General features: G+C 37.8%; 1 protein-coding gene across 3 annotated transcripts in view; it reads left to right on the top strand.

Annotated features, from left to right (window-relative positions):
* The window catches only part of LOC133522637 (uncharacterized), a 149,730-nt gene that overhangs the window by 31,732 nt on the left and 91,739 nt on the right, over positions 1-26,259 (top strand). The window contains exon 1 of one of the 3 annotated variants that reach the window (XM_061858018.1): positions 11,588-11,702. The exons of the other annotated variants lie outside the window; for them this stretch is intronic. The gene's annotated coding sequence lies outside the window, so the exon portion shown is untranslated. Of the gene's footprint in view, positions 1-11,587; positions 11,703-26,259 lie in introns of those variants that run through there. 3 annotated transcript variants of the gene reach the window in all.

Genomic DNA, 26,259 nt, shown 5'->3' with positions numbered 1-26,259 from the left:
TACCTAATTAAAGTAAGTCTTTTTACTATGAAGGGAAAACTTTTTGCGATAACTCAAAAACAGCTAAACTGATCATGTCCGCTATAGTTTTCATTTAATGTCTTTCTTAAGCTCTACTTCCACGATTTTTTTCATATTTTTTGGACCTATGGTTCAAAAGTTAGAGCCCCCCCCCCCCCTCGGGGAGGGACACAATTTTTTTTTCTTTCGGAGCGATTATCTCCAAATATATTAACTTTATCAAAAAAATAAGTGTTTCTTGAAAAACCCTATTAGTTTTGAAGGACCTTTCCAACGATACCCCACACTCTAGGGTTGAAGCGAAACAAAAATTTCACCCCCACTTTACGTGTAGGGTAATATTTTTTTTGATTTTATTGTACGACTTTGTCGGTTTTATTGATTTATATATCCATGCCAAATTTCAGCTTTCTAGCACTAACGACCACGGAGCAAAGCCTTGGACAGACAGACAGACAGACAGACGGACATGGCGAAACTATAAGGGTTCCTAGTTGACTACGGAACCCTAAAAAGACGGATGCGTGACATGCGCGGAAAAGTTTGCATTGCCGCCATTTGACGTCAAGTTTGTCTTTTAATTAGTTTGTAAGTATACAATTACTTTGTTTTGTTTCAAGGCTTATTATGATGTAGATAAATCAGGGTATGTAACTATACATCATTAGGCATTAAATTACTCGTCAGTCAGTCAATAGTTTCTCACCCTAAAATGAATTTTAGGTTTTCATTGTACCTATTGTTTATTTTCTGTCTACTTACTACTTATAAAACAAATAGAACGAATCCACTGTCTCGCTTAACACAATGGCGGTGAAATCGGCGAAATGTTGTTGAGTAGCGCCATCTTTTAGCGTACTTATAATATATACCTATTAGTCAAAATAAAAAAAGTGACAATCTTTAAAAAAAGGCCAAACGATGCTTAAGAGCCCTTAATCCTTGGAGCGTTCTCCGATTTCACGAAATAACGCTCGATAGATGGCGTTGGCGCTCGGTACGCGAGCGCCGGCAACGCGACGCGCGTTTCAATGCAGACTAGAATAATCTTGATAGTTTTCAATATAATTTCAAGCAACATTAATTTTAGTGTCATATGATATCATATGGGCACTCTTTATTTTATTGTATATGCACAGTAGTTTTTTTTTTTATGTACACTACTACTAAGTGTACAGACTACAGAGTGTACTATAACCCTTGCTCTTTATTCTGTCTCTTTCACACCAATGGAAAATGAAGAAGTTACTAAATGACTGCAGGTATAAATAAAGTATATTAGTGCGATAGAGAGACAGATAGTGTTTCGTTGTCGTATCGTAAACGATTGGCATGTTGGCCACACACTTGCTTAGTGCCTAGCCAAAATACCAATCGTTTGCGTATATTAGTGCGATAGAGAGAGAGTAGTGTTTCGTTGTCGTATCGTAAACGATTGGCATGTTGGCTACGCACCCATGATACCTAGCCAAGAAGCCAATCGATTGCGCATATTAGTGCGATAGAGAGACAGATAGTGTTTCCTTGTCGTATCGTAAACGTTTGGCATGTTGGCTACGCACCCATGCTGCCCAGCCAAGATGCCAATCGTTTGTGCATATTAGTACGAGAGAGAGACAGATAGTGTTTCGTTGTCGTATCGATTGGCATGGTGGCTACGCACCCATGCTGCGTAGTCAAGATGCCAATCGTTTGCGCACATTAGTGCTATAGAGTTTCAGTGTTATTTGAAATCACGTTAGGGTTTGTATTATTATTTTTGACCCGAATGAAGTCCATCCAGGTTCTTATGATGGAGTCAGGAGTTGGTCACCAGAACTCCTAATCTACTCATTATAATTCCATCGTGCTTGGGCTCAAAAGATTTGCCCTGACGAACACCATCGATCTAGATGAGGTCCAGGGTCTCATGACGGAGTCAGGAGTTGGTCACCAGAACTCCCCAGAACTCCTAATCTACTCATCATAACTCCATCGAGTTTGGGCTCAATAGATTTACCCTGATGAGCACCATAAATCTAGATGAAGTCCAGGGTCTCATGATGGAGTCAGGAAGTAGGTCACTAGAACTCCTAATCTACTCATTATAATTCCATCGTATTCGAGCTCAATAGATTTGCCCTGACGAGTACCATCGATCTAAATGAAGTCCAGGGTATCATGATGGAGTCAGGAGTTGGTCACCAGAACTCCTAATCTACTTATTATAATTCCATCGTGTTTGGGCTCAAAAGATTTGCCCTGACGAGTACCATCGATCTAGATGAAGTCCAGGGTCTCATGATGGAGTCAGGAGTTGGTCACCATAATTCCTAATCTACTCATCATCACTCCATCGTGTTTGGGCTCAATAGATTTGCCCTCACGAGCACCATCAATCTAGATGATGTTCAGGGTCTCATGATGGAGTCAGGAGTTGGTCACTAGAACTCCTAATCTACTCATTATAATTCCATCGTGTTTGGGCTCAAAAGATTTGCCCTGACGAGTACCATCGATCTAGATGAAGTCCAGGGTCTCATGATGGAGTCAGGAGTTGGTCACCAGAACTCCTAATCTACTCATTATAATTCCATCGTGTTTGGGCTCAAAAGATTTGCCCTGACGAGTACCATCGATCTAGATGAAGTCCAGGGTCTCATGATGGAGTCAGGAGTTGGTCACCATAATTCCTAATCTACTCATCATAACTCCATCGTATTTGGGCTCAATAGATTTGCCCTCACGAGCACCATCAATCTAGATGATGTTCAGGGTCTCATGATGGAGTCAGGAGTTGGTCACTAGAACTCCTAATCTACTCATTATAATTCCATCGTGTTTGGGCTCAAAAGATTTGCCCTGACGAGTACCATCGATCTAGATGAAGTCCAGGGTCTCATGATGGAGTCAGGAGTTGGTCACCAGAACTCGTAATCTATTTATCATAACTCCATCGTGTTTGGGCTCAATAGATTTACTCCGACAAGCACCATCAAATTACCATTATGATGAATAGATTAGGAGTTCTGGTGACCAATTACTGAGTCCATCATGAGACCCTCGACTTAATCTAGATCGATGGTACTCGTCAGGGCAAATCTTTTGAGCCAAAACACCATGGAGTTATGATGAATAGACTAGGAGTTCTGGTGATCAACTCCTGAGTCCATCATGAGACCCTGGACCTGATCTAGATTGATGGTGCTCGTCAGGGCAACTCTATTGAGCCCATACACGATGGAGTTATGATGAGTAGATTAGGAGTTCTGGTGACCAACTCCTGATTCCATCATGAGACCCTGGACCTCATCTAGATCGATGGTGCTCGTCAGGGCAAATCTTTTGAGCCCAAACACGTTGGAATTATAATGAGTAGATTAGGAGTTCTAGTGACCAACTCCTGACTCCATCATGAGACCCTGGACTTTATCTAGATTGATGATGCTCGTCAGGGCAAATCTATTAAGCCCAAACACGATGAGGTTATGATGAGTAGTTTAGGAGTTCTGGTGACCAACTCCTGACTCCATCATGAGACCCTGGACCTCATCTAGATCGATGGTGTTCATCAGGGCAAATCTATTGAGCCCAAACACGATGGAGTTATGATGAGTAGATTAGGAGTTCTGGTGACCAACTCCTGACTCCATCATGAGACCCTGGACCTCATCTAGATCGATGGTGCTCATCAGGGCAAATCTTTTGAGCCCAGACACGTTGGAATTATAATGAGTAGATTAGGAGTTCTAGTGACCAACTCCTGACTCCATCATGAGACCCTGGACTTTATCTAGATTGATGATGCTCGTCAGGGCAAATCTATTGAGCCCGAACACGACGAGGTTATGATGAGTAGATTAGGAGTTCTGGTGACCACCTCCTGACTCCATCATGAGACCCTGGGCCTCATCTAGATCGATGGTGTTCATCAGGGCAAATCTATTGAGCCCAAACACGATGGAGTTATGATGAGTAGATTAGGAGTTCTGGTAACCAGCTCCTGACTCCATCATGAGACCCTGGACCTCATCTAGATTGATGGTGCTCGTCAGGGCAACTCTATTGAACCCAAACACGATGGAGTTATGATGAGTAGATTAGGAGTTCTGGTGACCAGCTCCTGACTCCATCATGAGACCCTGGACCTCATCTAGATTGAAGATGCTCGTCCGGGCAACTCTATTGAGCCCAAACACGATGGAGTTATGATGAGTAGAGTAGGAGTTCTGGTGACCAACTCCTGACTCCATCATGAGACCCTGGACCTCATCTAGATCGATGGTGCTCATCAGGGCAAATCTTTTGAGCCCAAACACGTTGGAATTATAACGAGTAGATTAGGAGTTCTAGTGACCAACTCCTGACTCCATCATGAGACCCTGGACTTTATCTAAATTGATGATGCTCGTCAGGGCAAATCTATTGAGCCCGAACACGATGAGGTTATGATGAGTAGTTTAGGAGTTCTGGTGACCAACTCCTGACTCCATCATGAGACCCTGGGCCTCATCTAGATCGATGGTGTTCATCAGGGCAAATCTATTGAGCCCAAACACGATGGAGTTATGATGAGTAGATTAGGAGATCTGGTGACCAGCTCCTGACTCCATCATGAGACCCTGGACCTCATCTAGATTGATGGTGCTCGTCAGGGCAACTCTATTGAACCCAAACACGATGGAGTTATGATGAGTAGATTAGGAGTTCTGGTGACCAGCTCCTGACTCCATCATGAGACCCTGGACCTCATCTAGATTGAAGGTGCTCATCAGGGCAACTCTGTTGAGCCCAAACACGATGGAATTATAATGAGTAGATTAGGAGTTCTAGTGACCAACTCCTGACTCCATCATGAGACCCTGGACCTCATCTAGATCGATGGTGTTCGTCAGGGCAAATCTTTTGAGCCCAAACACGATGGGATTATAATTAGTAGATTAGGAGTTCTAGTGACCAACTCCTGACTCCATCATGAGAACTTGCAGGACTTCATCCGGGTCAAAAATGATAATGCAAACCCTAACGTAATTTCAAGTGAAAATGCGTTTTTCAGAAAATCGCAGCCAAATAACACTAGACCTTACTCATAGTGTTGTGTTCCTGCCGGTGAGTAAGGTTGCCAGAGCTCAACGAGGGGCGGGAGGGGGTTAGGGTCGGCAACGCGCATGTAACTCCTCTGGAGTTGCAGGCGTACATATGCGGGCCGTATGCTTGTTTGCCACCGACTTAGTATTAAAAAAAAAGTAACACTGAAAATCCATCAATAAGCGAGTCTGTTAGGCATACTGTAAAAAATGAACTTTTATTAAGATTTTCTAATCGCAGTATATAGCACTTCTCGGAACTCCGTAGCTGATTACGATCGCAACGAATGCCTGACAATCGAGCACAGGTCCGTCCTCTAAGCGCGCTCCGCGCGGACTGAGAGCGGGGCGTCGCTGCTGCGTGATTTATACGTGTTTTAAAAAAATATAAATTTACGGCAATGTAGGTCCCATAGTTACGATTTTTTTTTATAGGTTAACATAAAGTTACAGTTTGCTATAATATTATTTTTAAAGCAAAATATGCGTACAATTTGCGGAAATAAAATATAATAAAACCCTGTTTTCGCCAAAAAAATGAAGAAAACTCGGAAGGTATTTTATCAGTTTTTTCAAATGAATCTTCGATTGTTAATCATTCCAGCCCCTCGTACGAGATATGTTGAATCAAATTGTAGTCATTCATGTACCAAATGATTCTTGTTTATAGCAAAATTGAGAACCGAAACGCCACATCTCACTGCAAAATTTGGAAAAGACTCCCAAAAAACCTCATTAAAAAAGAGGTTTAAAAGAGAAAATGAAAATTTGAACTGTTGGAGCCCCTAGTTTAGGAAACGATTATTTAAGTACGTTATCAGTTTTTGAATAAATACTAATAGTTACGTCGTAATCTTGAATGAAAAAGGAAGCATTTTACAAAATACGCTCGTCTGTAGGAATAAGGACTCTTAAGAGGAAAGGGGACAAGGTCACGTGACTGTTTCTCCGTACATATGAATTTAACTGTATGAAATCTGTTTATGGAAATGTTAATTTGAGGGTGACCACCAGTTTGGCCTAGTGGGTAGTGACCCTGCCTAGGCCTACGAAGCCGATGGTCCCGGGTTCAAATCCTGGTAGGAGCTTCGTGTGATGAGCATGGATATTTGTTCTTGAGTCATGGGTGTTTTCTATGTATTTAAGTATTTATAAATATTTATATATTATATATATCGTTGTCTAAGTACCCTCAACACAAGCTTTATTGAGCTTACTGTGGGATTTGGTCAATTTGTATAATAATGTACTGTAATATTTATTTATTTATTCAATAATATTGCTTGCTGCTAACGGGAATCCACAATACTTCTCATACTAATATCATTAAAAATATAAATAAAACAGTTCCAGCCCAGATTCATCATAAAATAAAACCCGATTTAATTACACAATATCCATAAACTCGTATTTAATTACCCTTTTTAAGTTCACAACTTCGTGTGAAAGCATTTATAATAGCAGTTTTATATCGCATGTCTCTTTCACACTTGTTTACCGCCTATATGGTCATTTCTTTCTGGTTGACTAGAACCGTTGGCTGCGGTTTTTGCCTCATTAGCATCATTACTCGTGAAGTAACATGTCTTCGGGAAAAGCGATTGGCATTTGGCTTCCCGCTTGTTAGATAAGGATTACAGTTGTTTTTTTTAGGGTTCCGTAGTCAACTAGAAACCCTTGAGGATGACTCACGCTAAACCAGGCCGGGGCCGGACCGGAGCTTCCAACGCTTCGTTTTCAATGAAAAGCACCACGTGATCACCGATCAGCCGTCGTAGAAAATGACGTGTCAGACGCCTCGGTCCGGGCACGAGCTGGTCTAGTCGCGTGTTATCCTTTATCAGAAATCAGAACTCAGAAATCATCGCTTTTATTCGTGATAAACTATGACATACATAAGTATAGCATAATAAAAGAAAGAAACATATAATAAGCATAAATGCTAACCCAAAAGTCAGCGCTGATCTTCCGGCGAGACCATTTGTGGGTCACGAACGCAGCTGTACGACACGGCATAAAACTGAACGTGTCTTTATAGTTTCACTATGTCCATCTGTGTGGCCGTCCGCGGCTTTGTTTCGTGATCGTTAGTGCTCAAAAACTGCAATTGGCTTGGATTACATAAATCATCATGGCGAGAAAGTGGTAAAACAAAAACAAAAAATTGTTTAGGGTACCTCCCCTAAACGTACTTACTAATATTTATCTAAAATATGTATTCAGGGACCATAATTTTATATCCGCAACGCAGGCTTCGTCAGGTGAACACAGCGCCGCTCGTGGCTACACAAACCGATTCTTGAACGGCATAATCGTCCAAATTTATGGCAAATAAACTGAGGGTCCGCACCGACGCGACCCTCATCACACATCTGTTTTAACGCCCGTTTTCGGGCCAAGTCTTGAAACCAGGACCTATCATGGGTTTCGCGGCCTCTTAAAAGGCTGTTCCTCCACTCAACGCGGTTGATTTAACTACACTAACTAAAATTACATTTTTGGTACAAGCTTTTATCGCTGACTGTACTTTTCTTTTCACATGCATCAGAGTTCCTATGGCCACCTCCTGTCTCCATCATCAAATTAGCTCGATGGTACCATAATATTGCACTTTCACCCAACTTACATAGGTATGAAAATTTTCAGTTCAATCGGAAATCGGGAAGTGGATCAAATTTAACTTGCAAGATTTGATTACAAACAGACAACTGTCAGGTGAAAGTAAGTAAATAAAAGCTTGTAAAAAGACATAGACTAGAAACTGAAGCAAAAATTTCCCAGGTGCGATTCGGACACGATGATAGTGGTGGTCTCTGGATCTGTATTTATCTTTATCTTAACCGATTTTGGACTAAAAAGTTTGTTGGCAAAAAAACCGTATTTGGACTAAAGTTTGAAAAATATTTTGCTTGTTGTTATACTAATAATCTACGAGGACTTGTTTGAAGATAATGGGTGGGATAATGAGATAACCGATAACCAGCGGTGTAACAAACAATCATTTCGATCTCGATTTGATCTTCCTTGGTCTGTAACATCAAAGTTCCTATTTTATCCCTGCTTAAGCTAATGCTGTAGCTAATAACAGCCGAAATTTTAGCTTCAAAGATTTGACCCACACATACATACATACTATACCTATTAAATAAAAGCTTGTAAAAATTAAGAAAGAATAAACAACACAAGCATAGGTGAAAAAATAAACAATTCAGTGTGCACACAATACTGATTGCAAATACTTAATTATCGAAATGAAAGTTACGAAAACATAATGAACATACGAAATGAAATGTAATAATTGAACGACTTGCACTGTCCCAAATCAACCTGCGGCGTCATAAGGATGTAATTATGCAAGTGTTGAGAGAATGTGTTTAATTTTGTGCTGGCAAAGATTAAGTATGGAAGTAACAGATCGACAGATATAACCTATATACCGTGGGCCAATTAAACCCAACAGATTTTAAAAGTGTATTCTTGAACGCATTTAGAGACTTAAATATCATACAAAGTTTTCTGAAATCGATTTTGTTTTAGAGATAATGTTTTTTTTTTGTGAAAATTTGTTTCTGTTATAACTTAGTGAAAACGCCTTTTTAGTTATGACGCTACCAATATGTGACTTAGTTTAGATATACCTACTGACAGACAGTAAAGTTTTAAAGGAAAATGATAGGCATACATATAGTTAGACATTTTGTTCTCTAGGAGAGGGGCTCTGCGAACAGTCGACTCTGGTTATCAATCTTCAATTTGAAAATTATGAAATTGCATGAATATGATGTTAAATAAATAAATAAATAAATATTATAGGACATTATTACACAAATTGACTAAGTCCCACAGTAAGCTCAATAAGGCTTGTGTTGAGGGTACTTAGACAACGATATATATAATATATAAATATTTATAAATACTTAGATAACACCCATGACTCAGGAACAAATATCCATGCTCATCACACGAATAAATGCCCTTACCAGGATTTGAACCCGGGACCATCGGCTTCGTAGGCAGGGTCACTACCCACTAGGCCAGACCGGTCGTCAATCTCAGATTTGATAATACGTTTACTTAGCAAGTGGATTTGGATTTAACATGCTTTTCACACACACACACACACACACACACTTACTTATTGAATCGCTTTTAGGCTCATAATCCTAGATATTAAACACACGTGCTTTTTTATTATAATTATCGAACTTGTGCGGAATTATTAATGTATAATAATCAGATTGACACTTTTTTGTGGATTCTACTTTTACTAACCGCCGTTTTAACACTAAAAATTTCTTTAATGTATAAGTTTTGTTTTTTCCTCGCAAATGTGTTGAAAAACGTCGTACGTAAAACGTGTGCATTGGTCATTACACACAACGGCTTACTTATTGCGCGCTCGCTGTCAGCTCACGCGCACAATATGCCTCGGGTGTAGTGTAGGTGTAGTGACCAAAGTAGCACACTTGTATCATAATATATTCAATAATTTGCATGCCTAAGCATGCATCATATACCTACTTACATCTGTTAGACAGTCATAGTAGCAGACGCTGTAAATGTTTTTCTGACAACAGTGACGTTTTAGGCAACGTAAGGTACAAATATTGCCGTATCTACACATATCTAATCCATGTACAATCCATGCCGGTCGCCGGTCGCCGGCATCGGTAGACCTTGGCGTAAGATTCCTATACAACACAACCTTTTTGCCTCTTTGTTCGATACTCGTATATATACTGGCTGCTATGGCTGCTAATGGGTGCTTAAAACGCCCTTAAGAGGTGATTATATCTTTCTGGATAGTTTCTGCTGAGGGAAAAGAGAAAGGTGTATGTTGTTTGTCTGTCCCTCTTAGCAGCAGGTTATTCCTCAACGATCTCATTCCCCTGGCTATACCTGCAAGTTCCCAGAAGATTCAGCTAAGCAGTTTTGGTTGTAGATGGAACTTGACACCAAAAATGAGATGCTAATAAAGCGAAATTTCCTGGGAATTTGCGAATAGATATGGTCAGGGGATGAGATTTTTCAGGAATCAGGAAAGGAAGGAAGGATGTATGTACATGGTGGCCCTAAAAATACGTTAGGAAAATTTTATAGGAATGTTTTTCTTACTGGTAAGTCTTTTTCAAAATTTAATTATAAGTTAAACTACAAACTTCGACTTACGCAAACGAGTATTCAACTTATTAACAAAATGTCGCAGTCAAATTTTTGCTATTTTTGTCCAACCTGTAATACTATACTTAACCTCTATTAGGCGGGTCCACACAGAGCGAGCATACGCGCGAGGCAATTACCGCGCATTTTCCTCACCTGAGCGCGCTGCCTCGGCCGAGACACGTCTACACTGGCTGGTTTGTGCGTAAGGAAATTGCCTCGCGCGTATGCTCGCTCTGTGTGGACCCGCCTATTGATATGATTTACTGGTGTGTTAAAGTGCAAACAGAAAAACTTTCTCAGGGCCCATACGATTTCAAATAGATATTTTACATAAGGCAAAATTAAATTAATTTAATTAAGTACTTAAGCTAAAATTAAATTTCCATATTTATAGATTCTTTAATCCGTCGAATTTCTTTAATGTTAGGTAGATAGGGAATAAATTCGATTTGGAATAGGTGATCAATTACTGATATTTTATCTAAGTTAATTCATTAAAATAATAGGGTTGTTTCCAATTTTTTGAAACGCTTGTATTAGGTTCTCTATTAACTAAAAGTTGCCCTAAGATTCAACTTTTATACTAAAAACGGCTTTAAATATGTTAAATTAACAAAATATATTTTGACAGATGCTTTCGCGCCCAAAACGCTCTTTGAAAATTGTGTGACGTCACAGTTTACGGTTTGACACATAACCACATACACACGTAGAAGATACGAACTGTCAACTGACATTTGTCATTTGTTGTTTATCACCTAACTGTCAACAGTGTCAATCCGAGAGTTGTGACGTCATCAGAATCTTCAAAGGCTTTTCGCGTTTGGTCACGTGACGTGTGCCAAAAGATATTTTAAATTCAATATTTACAAAAATATGGTCATTACAGGTCCCCTAGAAGTAGTTTAACATGTTCTTATAATCCAAAAGAATTTATTGGGATACAATTCTGCCCTAAGATTTGTAGATGGAAACAAGCCTATTGCCAAATTGCAGGTACTTGTAGGTTATAATTCAAAATAATGAAACAGAAAATAAATTGCATCCTAAAATTAACGTCTATTAGAAACTTTAAATACTTAACTTATTTGTATATGTGAGATCAACATGAGTAAAATATATAATTCAATGAATTCAATATTTCGCAACCTAACCTGCCTAGATTCCAATCCTCTTCCTAGCACCCTAGGGTTATAAGGCACAGGATACAATGACCCTAGCTGCAATCTGCATGCGATCTCGGCTTTGTACATTCAGTACAACTCTGATCGCCGGCGCGACGCCCGCTTCGAACGTACCCGTCTTTCAACTGTTTTCATAATTTGAAAATCGAAGCAGTTTTCGAACGAGTGCAACTGGCCGTTTAGTGTTTACAATTTTGAATTTCGAATTGTGTTTAGTGACTTGTGTTTGTGCTTTTGAAAGGATTGATTTTTGTTTTTTATGGAATAGGTGAGTTCTGTTTTATTACGGTTTGTTTCTGTGAGAACAATGAACGTATCCTTTTTACCTTTCTTGGCAAACGTACAAGTGGTAGGTACTTTGAAAACAAGAGTAAGGGGCTGGTACTTTGCAGTGAAACTGCAAGACGAATAAAATAGTAAGCAAATGATGGCAGTTAAGTTTGATAAAAGCAAAACGAAATCTATAATTACCTTCCTCAATGAATCGATAATTATTAACGTTATTTAGAGCCCAAACAATTAATTGTTTTGTAGTTCATAGTTTCCTGCTACCCAAAGGTTGTCTGGAAGAGATCGCTTCTTAGCGATAAGACCGCCTGTTGTTACCTAACTTTTACGTGTTTTTTCATTTCCTGTCTATTTTTAACTGTATGGTGCACAATAAAGAATATTTACTTACTTACTTACTTAATTTAATTTTGCACTTTTGGTACCAGCGTCAAAGTTGAGATCGAATTTTTTACGTTTTTCTGACGAATGTCACTACAATATCAAATTAACAACTGTGTAGGTATGTTTGTTAAGTGTGTGATCATAACACATGCACACTTACGTAAATGTGTATAGGTGACGTAATGATGGTACGAACACTACGAACAAACACACACGCACCACGCACACAAACACACATTCGCTAAACTTTATGATATTATAATGTATGTATATTGCTTTACATGCTTTTCATAACCAAAGATACGATATGGATTAGATATGTCAGTGTCAAAAGTGACGTTTCTTCAAACAAAACGTCACTTTTGACACTGACATATCCAATTCATATCATTTCTTCAAACAAATACATCACTTTTGACACTGACATATCCAATCCATATCGTATCTTAAGCAAATGTTTTCCGAACATTCTCCTCACGTGTGAAAATCAACACCGACATTGGCGAATTCACCCTGTGCAAATTGGCAGGGAGTAAAAGCGAGGAGGTGGAGGAGGAGGAGCGAGGTGTAGTGCGAGTAATATCAAAACAATATTAAAATCAAGAACAGATTTTCAGTCAGAATGCCGTTTCAGCCCTTACTAGGCCAGATTTGACCGGGTTATACCAACCATTGTTTACCTAGCCTTACATATCACGCATCGTACACAATAGAATTTTGACTTGCGCCAGAAATCTGCATGTTTTCGCCGCAACGCAACACGTTGCGAAATTGCCAGATGTGCCTATTTTATATTAGTAGGTTAATAATTTTACTTCAATTTGCTAAAGATGCATATTATTATGTTGTTGTGATATGCTGCACTCAAGTAACATTTAATGAAGTAAAATTTAATTGTACTTATATTGCATACAATAATCAAAATAAAAGCTTTTTTATACATATTTCAACAAAAAGGAGATACTTAGAAGATACGTACAATTAAAATCGAATCAAAATTCAAAACAGTAATAATAGTTGGTAAGGTGTTAAATTATGATGTTCTTAATACGTGTAATACAGAATACATTGTTGGCCTAAGGCGGAATCATAAAAGATTTGTTGAAATGATGTAACCGATATAACAGAAAGGAACAAATGTAAGTACTTACAGTAATATAGTTCGTGTCATCCACGATGGCGCGCAGATTTGTCAAATCTAACCTTTAAAAACATGACGTTACGAGTCACGGCACACGTCATCGTGAGTGACACAATCTATAATACTCTATAGAGTATGTAATATATATTAAGTATCTGTGAACAAATAAACACAAAGCGTGATATTAAGTATCCAATCCAAGCTGTTGAAGTATTGACTTATCCATTATACAGTAAATAAGCAAATATTATGTAATTGATTGTGATTTCTACCAGCAGTCCTATAATGCGTATACTCTGTATCTTTAGGTATTTAAACAAAAGTAAACGAACTATTTGTAAAATTTCGAGTAGTTATAACATTTATTGGTTAACCAACCAAATACAAAACCGCCTGGGTCTGTGTCACTGAACGACCTGACTTTAACCTACATTATTTGATCATTTAATGTTTTCATCTACCCTCAACTGGCTTAAAGAGCCATTTGAGGGTAGATTTTGTTTATTTTTATTTAAATACCTAAAGATAAAGTACGTATAACAAAGGGTTGTCGCGCATAAAAAAACAATCAGGATACTCGAAAGTAGGTATATTTAATTTGTACATAATTTAGTAGACATGACAGCTAGCCAACGAAAATATACGAATATTTCATATCAACAATATCTTCAAAGTTTGTTTGAAGTACATACATTAAATATGCACTCATAGAAACCATCAAGACCCAGGAACAAATATACTCACTCAATTCAAATATTAGCCCTTACCGGTAACCGAATACGAGTCCGTTAGCTTCAAAGGGACCCTAGTGTCAGTATCTCGAAAGGTCAATTACGGGCTCTTGTAACTGGTTTTAAACATTATGACTGACCTTTCTAAAGTCAGGCTTAAATGAATACATAAGACCGATTTAATGGCGCTATGGTACGGTAATTTCGAAAAGCTTTAGGCACCTGCCACCTGGCAATAAAATTATTATGAAATGGAATAGCAACTTTAAATTGCCAGCTTATTTGATAGGCAATATCGTTGCCAAACATAACTTTTGCGCACTCTTGTAAAATTTTATAATTTTTGGTAACTTTTCGGAGTTAAGGAAACCAGCGGCGTTAGCATGGTCGCCTCTTTATCGTCTGTCACCTTTTCTGTCACGTTCTAATAAGTGGGTAAGTGCGAAATTGACGCATGTCAAGATAGGCGATAAAAACGCGCCCATGCTACCGCCGCAGAATTCTTAGCGAAGATGGCAATCGGTTAACGACAAATGCCAATCGAATAGGAAAAATGTATATGAATAATAGGTGCAAGTAAGTTTCCTTTGGCATCTTTTACAAACGATTGCTACTTACCTAGACCCCCAGTCGTGTCTACAGTTGAACGTTGAAAAGGCACTGGATATAAGATACAGTTAGTGCAACAACTGGTTGGTTTTGCAGTCAACAGCCGACACCAATGCGGTGAGCTAGCGGCAGCGGCACTCTCATGACATGCCTATTAGTAACCGTGTTCTTGTCATATTTTACACTGCATTACATAACATTTTAGTATAGGTTAGTTCTTCTTTAACGCAGCAGCAGGGCAGGTTTTAACCAGAAAGTTGGAATTTTATTATTTCTGGTAATACATAGTCTTCGAAAAATATATACTTAGTACTTAATAATTAATATTCATAGTCCTAAAATAGCTCTTTCAGCAGTCTTTTTTATTCTCTCAATTATTATAGCAACGATGACATAGATAAGGCACGACATATTGTATCGTTGTTATGATGAATGGAGCATGCAAACATTATGAGAATTTCCTAAGATCATGGAATGTTCTAACAAAAAAATCTTTAGTCACTGAACTTTATAAATTATAACTCACGAAACCAGCCTTTTATTAAAACCGGTTAAAACAACAATAATAAAACCATAACATCGGAATCGATCTATAAACTAGACATAATTGCCGGTAGCCGGTGAAAGGCAACCCAGTGGCCTGCTTGCAACCATCTTGCATGTGAATAAGGCTATATAATACTTCAAGAATGTTGTACCGAGGATAGTGCCCTTAGCGACACCTTTTTGCGCGTGAAATCTGAATATCATCTAACTTTATAACTTTAGTTTGAGGCAATATCCTCTGCCTATTTTTAGCCGTGTCTCCACATTTAAACAACTCACGAATAACTCAAATTAATTTGTTATAATTCAACAAAATCTTTTAAATTTTAGATGTTTACCTTGCCACATGCTTACCTTGATATATTTAAATGTAGACTGTGAAATTGACTATTAACTTTATCTTTGTACAGCGTCGAGGAGTTTTTTAAACTACGGTACCTACACATAAGGTATCAATGTACTTACACGCTGTATTAATTTATGTATATAGATTATTTGCGTATAAGCACTTTTTTTACTATGGGCCACCGTTTACGAGTTATTTACAAACCCATTAGCGCCACCCCCATCCATCAGTACTTTCAGTATGTTATGTAAGGCACCTTTACCTACAACTATACCAAAATTCGATTATAGACGAATTATTTCCCCATTTGGCTATTTTTGATCTTCGTTTGGTGACCTATAATCGGGGTTGACAATCTTCGCTTTGACATAACTTAAGCTCCGTTGTCTACGTAGCGGATTTCTTAATGGGTTGAACCTGCGCGCAAGACAATATTAATTTAGTGATCACGATCTGGCGAGCTTGTGATGGTCACGTTTTACGCGATAAAGACGAGAATTTCATGTCATAAATGATAGCATTTATCTCCTGAGCCCAGTTGACGAAAGTAACTGACGCTTTATCTGGTTTTATTAAATGATTTAAAAAAACCACCATCATCATGTACATGATTTTGCCGGTTGATGACGTAGGGTTACTGCTATAGTTTTTCGCCCTTCCATAGTAATTGGCCGCTGTTAACGAATTTTAGATAACTGTAACTATAGCAGTCACCCTATTAGAGATAAGAAAATACGGAAAACTATACATCCCTAATCAATAGCATGCGTTTAATAGTGGAATCTACTTCAAACGATCACGGACCAGTAACGTTTGAACAAAGATATTTTAAAAAGCAAAAGCGTGTAGATCAATTTGAACACTTTGCTCTCTGCGCTTCTTTTGCACTTGAATCCTGAAATTAATAGCACATGGCGGAAAATGAGCATTTTTAAATTTATATATGTTCTCCAAGCAAAGCTCGGTCTCCCAGATATTATTATTTTATGTAAGCATGCATCATTATAGGTACATACATTAATGCATATCAAAAGAAAATAAGGCAGGCTAATTTGGCGTCCTCTTTTGCGGGCTGCATGCTTTCAACTGCAAAGTTACAAAAAGCACTACTGGTGGCCAGGGTATTAATTTTATAGCGTTTAATTGAGCTAACCTCTTTCTCTTTACTACCCACTTATCATGGAAGGGCATTAACTTCACACCGTTAACCGTAGGTTTAAGCTTAATCACAGGTGTGGGCCGAGGCCGTCGGATATGAGCATCCTTTAACCTTACACTTGATCTGTTCCGTCTATATGTATTGTATAGTTTGTAGGTTAACGTGGAACTAGGAAGTGATGATGTGAAGATGAATAGGCACAATTCACATATAAACCTACGCAATTGCGATTACAACCATTTGAAGTGAGGATGTACCATGACAATTTTCACTGGAATTCCTTAGTGTCTGACCAAAGTTATAGTTTCGGTTTCGACATAAAAATCATATTTCGGTCGAAGGTACGGTTTCGGCTAAAAAAACTACCGAAACCTTTGGCCTCGCTGAAACTCAAATTCTCACTAGTGTCCGAGCGAAGCTTTCGGTCTCGGTTTCTGCATAAAGATCATGTTTTGGAAAAAAGTCCGATTTCGGTGGGACACTAGTACCTGCTAGTAGTAAAAGTTAGTAATAAGAAAAGTAATATACAGGGTGTTTATTTAGTCACCTGCAATAATTTACGGGCTGAATATATAGGTCATACTGACCAACTTTTCCTATAGGACTAGCTAGAAAAAGTCAAGGTCAGACAGCCAGAATGTGAAACAGCCAATTTTTTTTTTTCGCGATTTAGGGGTTGGTCCCATTGTACAAGTATACTATTGCAGGTCACTAAATAAATCCTGTATATGCAACTTAGGGCCTGGATAGTGAAACAGAAATGTTTTGTTTAGTTGTCTGTGGTTATTTGCGTTTCATCCCCCATTATTTTGTTAACGATATCCAATGACGATGCAATATATTTAACGTTTGCACGCAATCTTACCCTCACACATTCAATAACATGTGGTCACTCATCCCGATCGATAACTATAACTACCCTTATCTGTTTCAATTTGTACAAATTGTTACAAACATCGCCACAAGAGAAAATTTAGAATCTATAAACAAACTATACGTAAGTCAAATAACGAATAGTTGTTCCTTTTATTTGTAACTAGTACAAAACAATTTTTTTCATTTCTTCTACTTTTGAAATTGTCACTTGTTTTGAAGAAATTTCTGGAGAAAATAGATTTCGTCTAACTTTCATTTACAGTCTTAAGATTTATAATAACAAAAACGTTGTTAATAAAAGTTGAAGTACAAGATATATGTAATACAAAATTACCATTTTTAGCAGTCCAAACTTTACGAAATTTACAAATAAGACCTTTAAAATCAGTGCTTTACGCGCGTTTACCTGAACGTCCTTCAGAAAAAAAAAAATCATTAATAATTAACGAGTCTGTTTTCAAAAATAATAATTTATAAAAATGAAAGATAACAAGACGTACTAATAGGAACCAGTACTTGTTATTTCTAATAGTAAACAAAAGGTGTACAATTTCATCGACTAAATCTATCAATTTGACATTGCGACTAAAATCAATAACGGCCTCTTAACACGCGTTAGGGAGGCGCAGAGTGATCTCTACCGTAAGCAAATATTTCAAAAGTAACGATAGGCTCTTCTTCATATGTCGACCGAACATGCGCACCGAAGAAAATATTCACTAACGCCATTTGCGCACGAGCGTACTGGCCCACTTCGTAGTTCGTAAGGCCCGTCTCAATGACCGTAAGCGGCGATTTTTTTTAATTTTGTCTTCAATTTAAAAATGTGTAGTATCGTTTGTTGACGTATCTGCTTGATATTTTTTTATGTTCAAAATATTTTTGATCTAGTACAACAATAAGATAAGTATACATTATAATGATTTTAACAAAAATGGTAAGTCAATGGTAAGTGGTTCATCATTTCGCAGCGTTGTTGACGTTCGTTTAACTTAAGGCTTATTGTTTATCAATGACAAGAAATCTGGAAAGAAGCTGGTGCTTTATCTTTGTCACGCAATAAAACGATTCATAGGTAATGCTTTCTCTAAAATACTCTTTGTTAGTGGTTCCAATAAGATATTTTCCATTTTCAAGATTACCCCGCTTTCGAATTTACCCCAATGTACCTTGTATTAAAAATTGAAGCTTGAAAAAAATGGATTTTATTTATTTATTGAAATATTAACTTACTAAACTACTTAAGGGTCCCCAGCAAGTTCGGTTCTCCATACAAACGTAGTTAACAACTAGCCAGATTGCTCTGAAACTTTGTACTTACAATAGCATAAAATCTGTACACTCCTTTTTTGAAGAACCTCATACTGTAGACCCTCGGGAAAACCTCGGGAGGTAGCTCATTCCACGACCTTATAATTAGTTTATGTAGCTTTAAATACCGTAGTTTAAAGTTTAAAAAATACAGCGAATTTAAGTTTTTCATATAAAACTTGTTTTTGCCCTATTATATTTGTTTTATAAGCTGGAGCTATAAAAGCTAATTACAGAACTAGATACACCTCATTTCATTATATGTGCAAAGTTCCATTACAATCCAACACGTAGTATTAAATGGAGAACGAAGCTCCGTTTGTATGGGAAGGGGAAATTCGGCCGAGCTTGCCGGGGACTCTTAAGATAACTTATGCCAAAATATGGCCGTAGTACTTATGCCAAAAAAATTGCTGTAGTACTTATGCCAAAAAATGGCCATAATACTTGGGCTACTTGGGTACATATAAGTACGTGTTACTTTGTCCAAGACCCGTATTGCAACTATCTAGCACAGACAATAAAACAGAGGAGATGGGAATTTATAGACGGATACATCTAATAACAATAAAGAACGTCTAGGGGCGTTCAGATTGATGGTCGAATTGCTGGTACGACGCATTGTTGTTTCACGTTCACGTGTCTTTGAGAAAAATAAGTTCTATGTTTTAAATAATAATGAATACCAATAGAAGTACTTAGGTAAATGAAAGAAAAATATGAAGATGTTGTTAATTATTTAAAAAATCCGGAAAAATCGTAAAACCAACCAACCCTAGTCCAGTACCGCTGCCATCTTTCGACACAGGATTAAAACTTTTAGAACGTCTGACTTGGATCCTTATTCTTCCACTGATGTGTCTTACCGGGCATCGGCTAAGCTAAAGGTTGTAGCGCCATCGCTCGAAACCTTTGGCTTTTCATCTAATAGATGGCGCCACTTTTCGATATTTAACAAATTTAGCACATATCAGTGAAAAAATAGGATCAAAGTCAAATGGCGTTCTAAAAGTTTTAATCATGTGTCGAAAGTTGGCAGTAATTTTACTCTGGCTACAAAGTTTTCTTTGATCATCCACCTCTATTTTAAATTCTCTTTGACATAACTTACCTAAGATATGACAAACGTTCTCACCAGCGCACAAATATAATTTATCTTTGAGGACTTTTTTTCGATATTATATCGGTATGTTGACAATTCGCCGATTGTGGGGAGAGAGCAGTAATAGGTAAGTATAGCACGTAAAGTGTAATTTGTAAACTTGCTTAATTAGAGGAATGCCTCATTGTTACCTATTACTTAAAAATTATGGCATCGTATGTTGTCACGCGACACAAAACTATTTTAGTACTTAAGTAATTTGTTTGTAACAGTTGTCAGGCGATATCGATAACGGAGTAAACTAAAAGAAAAAGTAGGTCTTAGGTTAGGAAGTACTTTAAAAAAAAGAGCATTTTGAAAATATATTATAACGCGATTTTTAGGGTTCCGTAGCCAAATGGCAAAAAACGGAACCCTTATAGATTCGTCATGTACAACATCCATTTTTAAATTTTCCTTCTTATAAATGATAAACAGTCCAGCGGTTATGTCATTATTTCATCTATTTGTGTGTAACTGTAACATGTTGACAAGACATGTGTCATCGTAACGTGCACATAAACTCGATGAAATGTGACCAATTTTTAATTATTTAACTTGCAATGCTGAGGATCGTGACATCATGTCCTTCTGAGAGACCAGAGTCCTCCATAGGCTTCTATTCCTCGCCAAGCGCATGGCCTCGTGCAGTTTTAATTGCATAGGTGCATTGATTTGAGTACACCATCTAGTAGGGGGAGGGCCTTGAGGTCTGGTGCCTTCAACTTTGCCCGTCATAATAACTCTCTCAAGGCTATCCGGGGAGCGACGTGGAAGATGTCCGAATTATATGAGAATTAGGTCCTGGCATATCGTTGGCAACCGGCGTTGTATGCGTAACTCTTCCGATATGGACTTATTAGTACGCATAGCTGTCCAAGGTATACATAAAAGCCGACACCAACACCACATCTCAAAGTATGTAATAAGTACCTATTTATGGAACTGTTTGTACAGGTCAAATTTTGGAAGTTAAATTTGACCCACTTCCCGGCTTCCAATGAAGTCGAAAATTTGCATACATATGTAAGTCGGGTGACTATGCAATATTATGGTATTATCGAGCTGATCTGATGATGGAGACAGAAGGTGGCCAAAGGAACTGTGATAAAACAACGCAACCTAATTGTGTTCGGGGTTCTGAGAATTGTCTCGATGAATATTAGTTGCCTGTGGAAAGAAAAGTACAGTCAGCGATAAAAGCTTGTACCAAAAATATTTTTTTTTGCCGTAAACTCGTCTATAATTGCGTCATCATACCCGTGCTAGTATCATTTTTGATTGGTCCAAGACTTTATATTTTCATGATAGGAGCAGGCAACCTTACATTTTACAATTTACTAACTTTATCTTCATTGCAACTGTCATGGCAACCATAAAATTGCACCTGCAAGATAAATACTCGCTATTATGTGGCTGGTATAATGTGTGTTACGTGAGAACCGTGTTTTATATAATTCTACTAAACGATTCGACGGCAGATTGTTGATTCAGTGCCGTGGGAGACTCATTGTGGTCTAAGGTAAGCGCTGTAAGCGGGCCAGTCGTGACTCGTGATAACAGCCATTAGCCGAGCCATTCGATGTATGTATCTGATTTCGATTGTTTTGTCCGTTAAAGATTCTAAGCTATATCAATTACCAAAAAAATAGCCTCAGCCGAATACAGAACCTCCTCCTTCTATGAAATTGATGACGGTTAAAAATACACAAGGTCTTGCTCCAGCGATCACTAGTGGGGAAGCAACCTTGTGACTTTATTAGTTTTTCACTACGTGGTCGATTGTTGTTGTCCTGTGCGTTTTTCTCCACTCGTGATCAATCCAAAGGTTCCAAGTTCACTATCGATGGCATCTTTTTTCATTATTTATTGAATGCCTCCATCCAAATTATCTGCATCTATTTATTTTTTCCCCTTTTCTTCTCCTCGTCGGTTGCTTCATATAAAACTAGTCAATGGGATTCATTTATTCCATTTGGGCGCACCTTTACTTCAATATTTGTCCTCTGGCCTGATTTATATTTGATTTTAAGATACCAGGGCCTTTGCGAACTAAACCCGGGAACGACTTTCGTCTTTCTGGACGGCCATCAAATAAGTAACTTAATAAGTTCTTTCGAAACGTAACTGAAATCCGCAGCCGCTATCTAAACCGCTTTCGCTGCTCCCTATGCTTTGCATTCACCGTACAGCATCACACTCGGCATAAATTTCTAATCTTATCAATATGAGAAGCTATCAGCCATCGGCTGTCATTTCTTTAACTATTACAAAGCAACCGAACTCCATCAGCGTTTCCAGCCATTTCACTTCTATTCTTCTAGGCATTAGATGTTAGAATTGCGTAAACTTTCTCTTGGACTTAGATCTGTTGGATGTCAGGTTCAGATTTATGCGAAACAACCCGCTCCCATGTCTTGCGTGCTCCATTTAAATACAAAGTTATATTTTCCGATAATAAACGATATGGTCTTGAGTATTTGTTTAAGATTGTGTATTTGCGGAGCGACGGGGTAAGTTTGTTTGGGTTTTGTGGTTATTTATTATTGTTTACTGATACATATTTGCTGTCGGAGAAGTTGACGTGCAAGCGTATGCACTCACGAGATTGGTAGTTTGTCTCGTGTCTCGATCGATTTTAGAAAATTAGTGACATATGTAAAAATGGCTTGTATTCAGCTTTCAATTTGATTTATTAACCAAACGATAGGGAAGAAGGCGTATTCTGACTGTAACTTCATAAGTTGTGTAAATTTGATCTGGATCTGTTAGACTACGCCTTAAAATCTGCGTCTCAGCTTGGGCAAAAATATTTTCTTATGCTCGGTCGCATTTCTCAACAGATTATCTTGAAATTTTGTGAACAGGTTCGTTGTTTTTGGTATTTTTTGATAACCCACGGGAAACTACAGCTTATTTGTTATTTGTTGTGCATGTATGTATCACACTTCAAACAAGTAACTTCCAACTATGTTGTTAGTAAACTGTTTTCAACCACCAGTAAACACAGTCCCACGACCGTAGTAATATTAGATCCCATTACGCTGCATATTACAGTTAATACAGCTCGTAACGATGCAGATAGAGCTCCCAATTAAAAAGATCAATGGTATAGATAGACATTCCTGCTGATCGATGTACGGTGTGCAACAGTGGGGGATTTAGAACAGTGCACTAAGATTTGAATACTTCGCTGCTTGCAATTAACACGCATAAGACCAGTTGGGTGGTCACAAAAGCCTCACCTAACCTTCCATTTTTTTACTGTGACTGCCCTATTCCTAGAAAGGCAAGAGAAAATTAAGGTCACAGTGGAAAGATCTTTAACCCTATAGGAATTTTATTATAACTATCGTAAACCTCATTACCGATTATACATTATTTTATGTAGTAGATCAATCAATCAGTGTAATCTTCATTTACCTCCAAGCTACTAAATCAATTTCAATTATATACAACAATTAAAACTAGTTTAACAACTTTTCATCACGCAATTTAAGTGCTACCATAACATCTAAATCACAATTGCTTGCGTTGCGTGCTAAATCACAAGAGTTGCGTGTCATACTGTTACGCATTGGTTTACTATAGCATTGGTAAATAAATAGACCGCGTACGGCAGTGCACGCACATCCATCGCCATTCCAAATTAGATATTTTAAAAAAAGTGAAGAGGCGTTTTTCTAAACTTGAGAAGCACTATAATTATTCCGTGAGTGCAGCGCGGTGTTGGTTAAAGTCACAAAAACACCCCTAAAGAATTTGAGAAACTGTAAAAACACTATTAATGTACGTGTATTCTCAGCTATGTTATATTGAGGATACTTACTACATTCAAGAAGATGTAGCAGTTGAAAAAGATCTCAATCATGTTTCACCACACTAAGTATGAGTATATTTTGATGGAATCTTACAAATCACTATTGTATTATCTAATTTGAATTTGTGAACTTCGTATAACGTCACTCAATATAACGTTTCATTCCCTATAACATCGACAAATTTTGTTCTAGTTGGTTTACTTTCTCTCTGTTTAACGAAAACCTCTGTAACGTCAAAAAGTGGCCGGTCCCTTGAGTGTCGCTATATAGAGTTTACACTGTGACTAATTTGTTGTCATATGAAGTCAGAGTGAGGTAAGGGCTCCATAGACCTTGCAACAAATCGAACACAATTTTCGATATTTTGCGGCATTTGATTAATCGTTGTACGGTCGTCGAAATTGCTTTGTTGGAAGGTGCTATGGATTATTTTAATGAATTTCCAACTCAAAGCAAACTTACAGTCTTCCGAGATATTCCGTCCGTAAATATGTATATCTATCATAACAATGTGCGAAGATAGCAATCTTGACCAGATGTTTTATGCACTAGCTCGGAAAGGATATTCCTCGTTGGAAATGACATCAGATCATCATAGTTAGTTATGCATGCAGACATATCCCCGCTTTGTATGTATGTGTGGAGATTGAGCTAGTCTGTAATTTCATACTAGATCAGTCTTTCCAGCACTGCTTTTCTGCTTAGATTTATTTAGTTAAAGTCGGCTCCCCTTGTATGGCGTCGCCTGATACTTCTATCCTAGGTATTTATGGTAATTTCCTTTGTACTTGTTTTACATTAGGGCTCACGCTAGACAACGACCATAATGTTTATTTAGGGTCGCCTTCATCGAAAACGAGAAGGAGGACTATAGATAAACTCAATCCATGTCTGGTTGTGCCACGATCTCACTGTGCTGTTCACTTTATTTTTAGATTGATATTTTTTAAGATTGTTGTAGTCCGATACTTACCGCATATCACCATACAATTTTCGTTGGTTTCTCTAGATTGGTTGAAGTGTTGATACGGTATTGAGTATGTCATTCAATTTTGAATACAAATAAATTTACATACAATATGTGAACATACAAAGTAAATGCTGAACTAGAGGCAAAATCAGAAGAAATCAGATATCGCTGTTTAAATTGTTTCAGAACCGAAATTCAGAACAGAATTCAAATCCATTTTGCTGGCCTGTTCCTTCAACCTTTCCTTTCCTGTTTTTCTCGACATCGCTGTACAAATCTTATACCTTTAAGCGAACAATTCTTGTATATATATAAATATATATATTTCTGTGATCTCGGAAACGGCTCTAACGATTTCGCTGAAATTTGGTATATGGGGGTTTTTGGGGGTATACAATCTATCTAGATTAGTCTTATGTTTAAACGAGTGTTACGGGTTCGAATCTCGCCCGGTGTTTAACTTTTGTTTTTGTTTTTTTTTATTTGTTCAAGTTTATACCTATATAATTTTTATTGTTTTAGACAAGTTTAATTTAGTAAAATAATGTAGTTAAGATTATTACCTATAGACCACCATATTACAATAAATAGTTATAACCGAGCAAAGCTCGGTCGCCCAGGTACTATTAACTAAACTGCGTCTCAAGAGTTATGTTTTCTGTCGACTCTAAACTCATAATATCCAACCATCAATGCGTTAATTATAGAACTTAGCGTGCCCAAAATTAGAAGCCATATCTGTCCAGTCCAAAAAAGAACTATACGCATTCACTGTGCGCATTCTTACGTTTTTCTGACTTAGAATGGGAATGACCATGAATTCCGCCACTGAACCGAGACGGACACCGATTCTCATTCAAGTAATTGATAAGGTTTACATTTTATTTTGATATGACCTTGAGTCGTTTCAATAGAAATCTGACGCAAACCAATAAATGCGAGCAAGATGCATAATGAGACGGTTCTGATTTCTTGCGCTGATTGGCGAAATGCATCATAGTCGTCTCATTAATATTTCTTTAGGTTTGAATATCTGTCTTTATGTGTTAGAGTCAGACCAACATAAGTTAGCAGCGATTTTGATAGTCCAACCTGTGCAAATATTTAGTAAACGTCATAATTTCATAGAAGTTTGACGTTTGAAATAACACTTGCACTGTCTAGGCTGTCAAAATCGCTGCCAACTTATCTTGGTCTAACTCTATCTTCGAGGTATCACCGAATGGGCCTATGGGGCATTTATTAGTGCCCGTGAGGGCCGTGAGATACCTAATAACTCAACATTGTTAAGTCAGAATCGGCCCCGCACTGTGTATGTGTGTTTAGATGTGTATGAACCAAAACAGACGCTAACAAAGCGGGGGAAGTGGTTAATTAACTCACTTAAGATCAATGGCGTCGGTAAAAATAAACGATGCTTTCAATATACACGGTAAATGTCATGTTAGCAGTACTTTAATTTATCGAAAAGAGGTCGCGGTGACTGGGACGGCTCCTTATAT

Source organism: Cydia pomonella, chromosome 11 (assembly GCF_033807575.1).
Source record: "Cydia pomonella isolate Wapato2018A chromosome 11, ilCydPomo1, whole genome shotgun sequence".
In the NCBI taxonomy this organism is placed as follows: Eukaryota; Metazoa; Arthropoda; class Insecta; order Lepidoptera; family Tortricidae; genus Cydia; species Cydia pomonella.
Note: the sequence above shows the minus strand (reverse complement) of the source record. Positions and strands in the feature narration are given on the sequence as shown.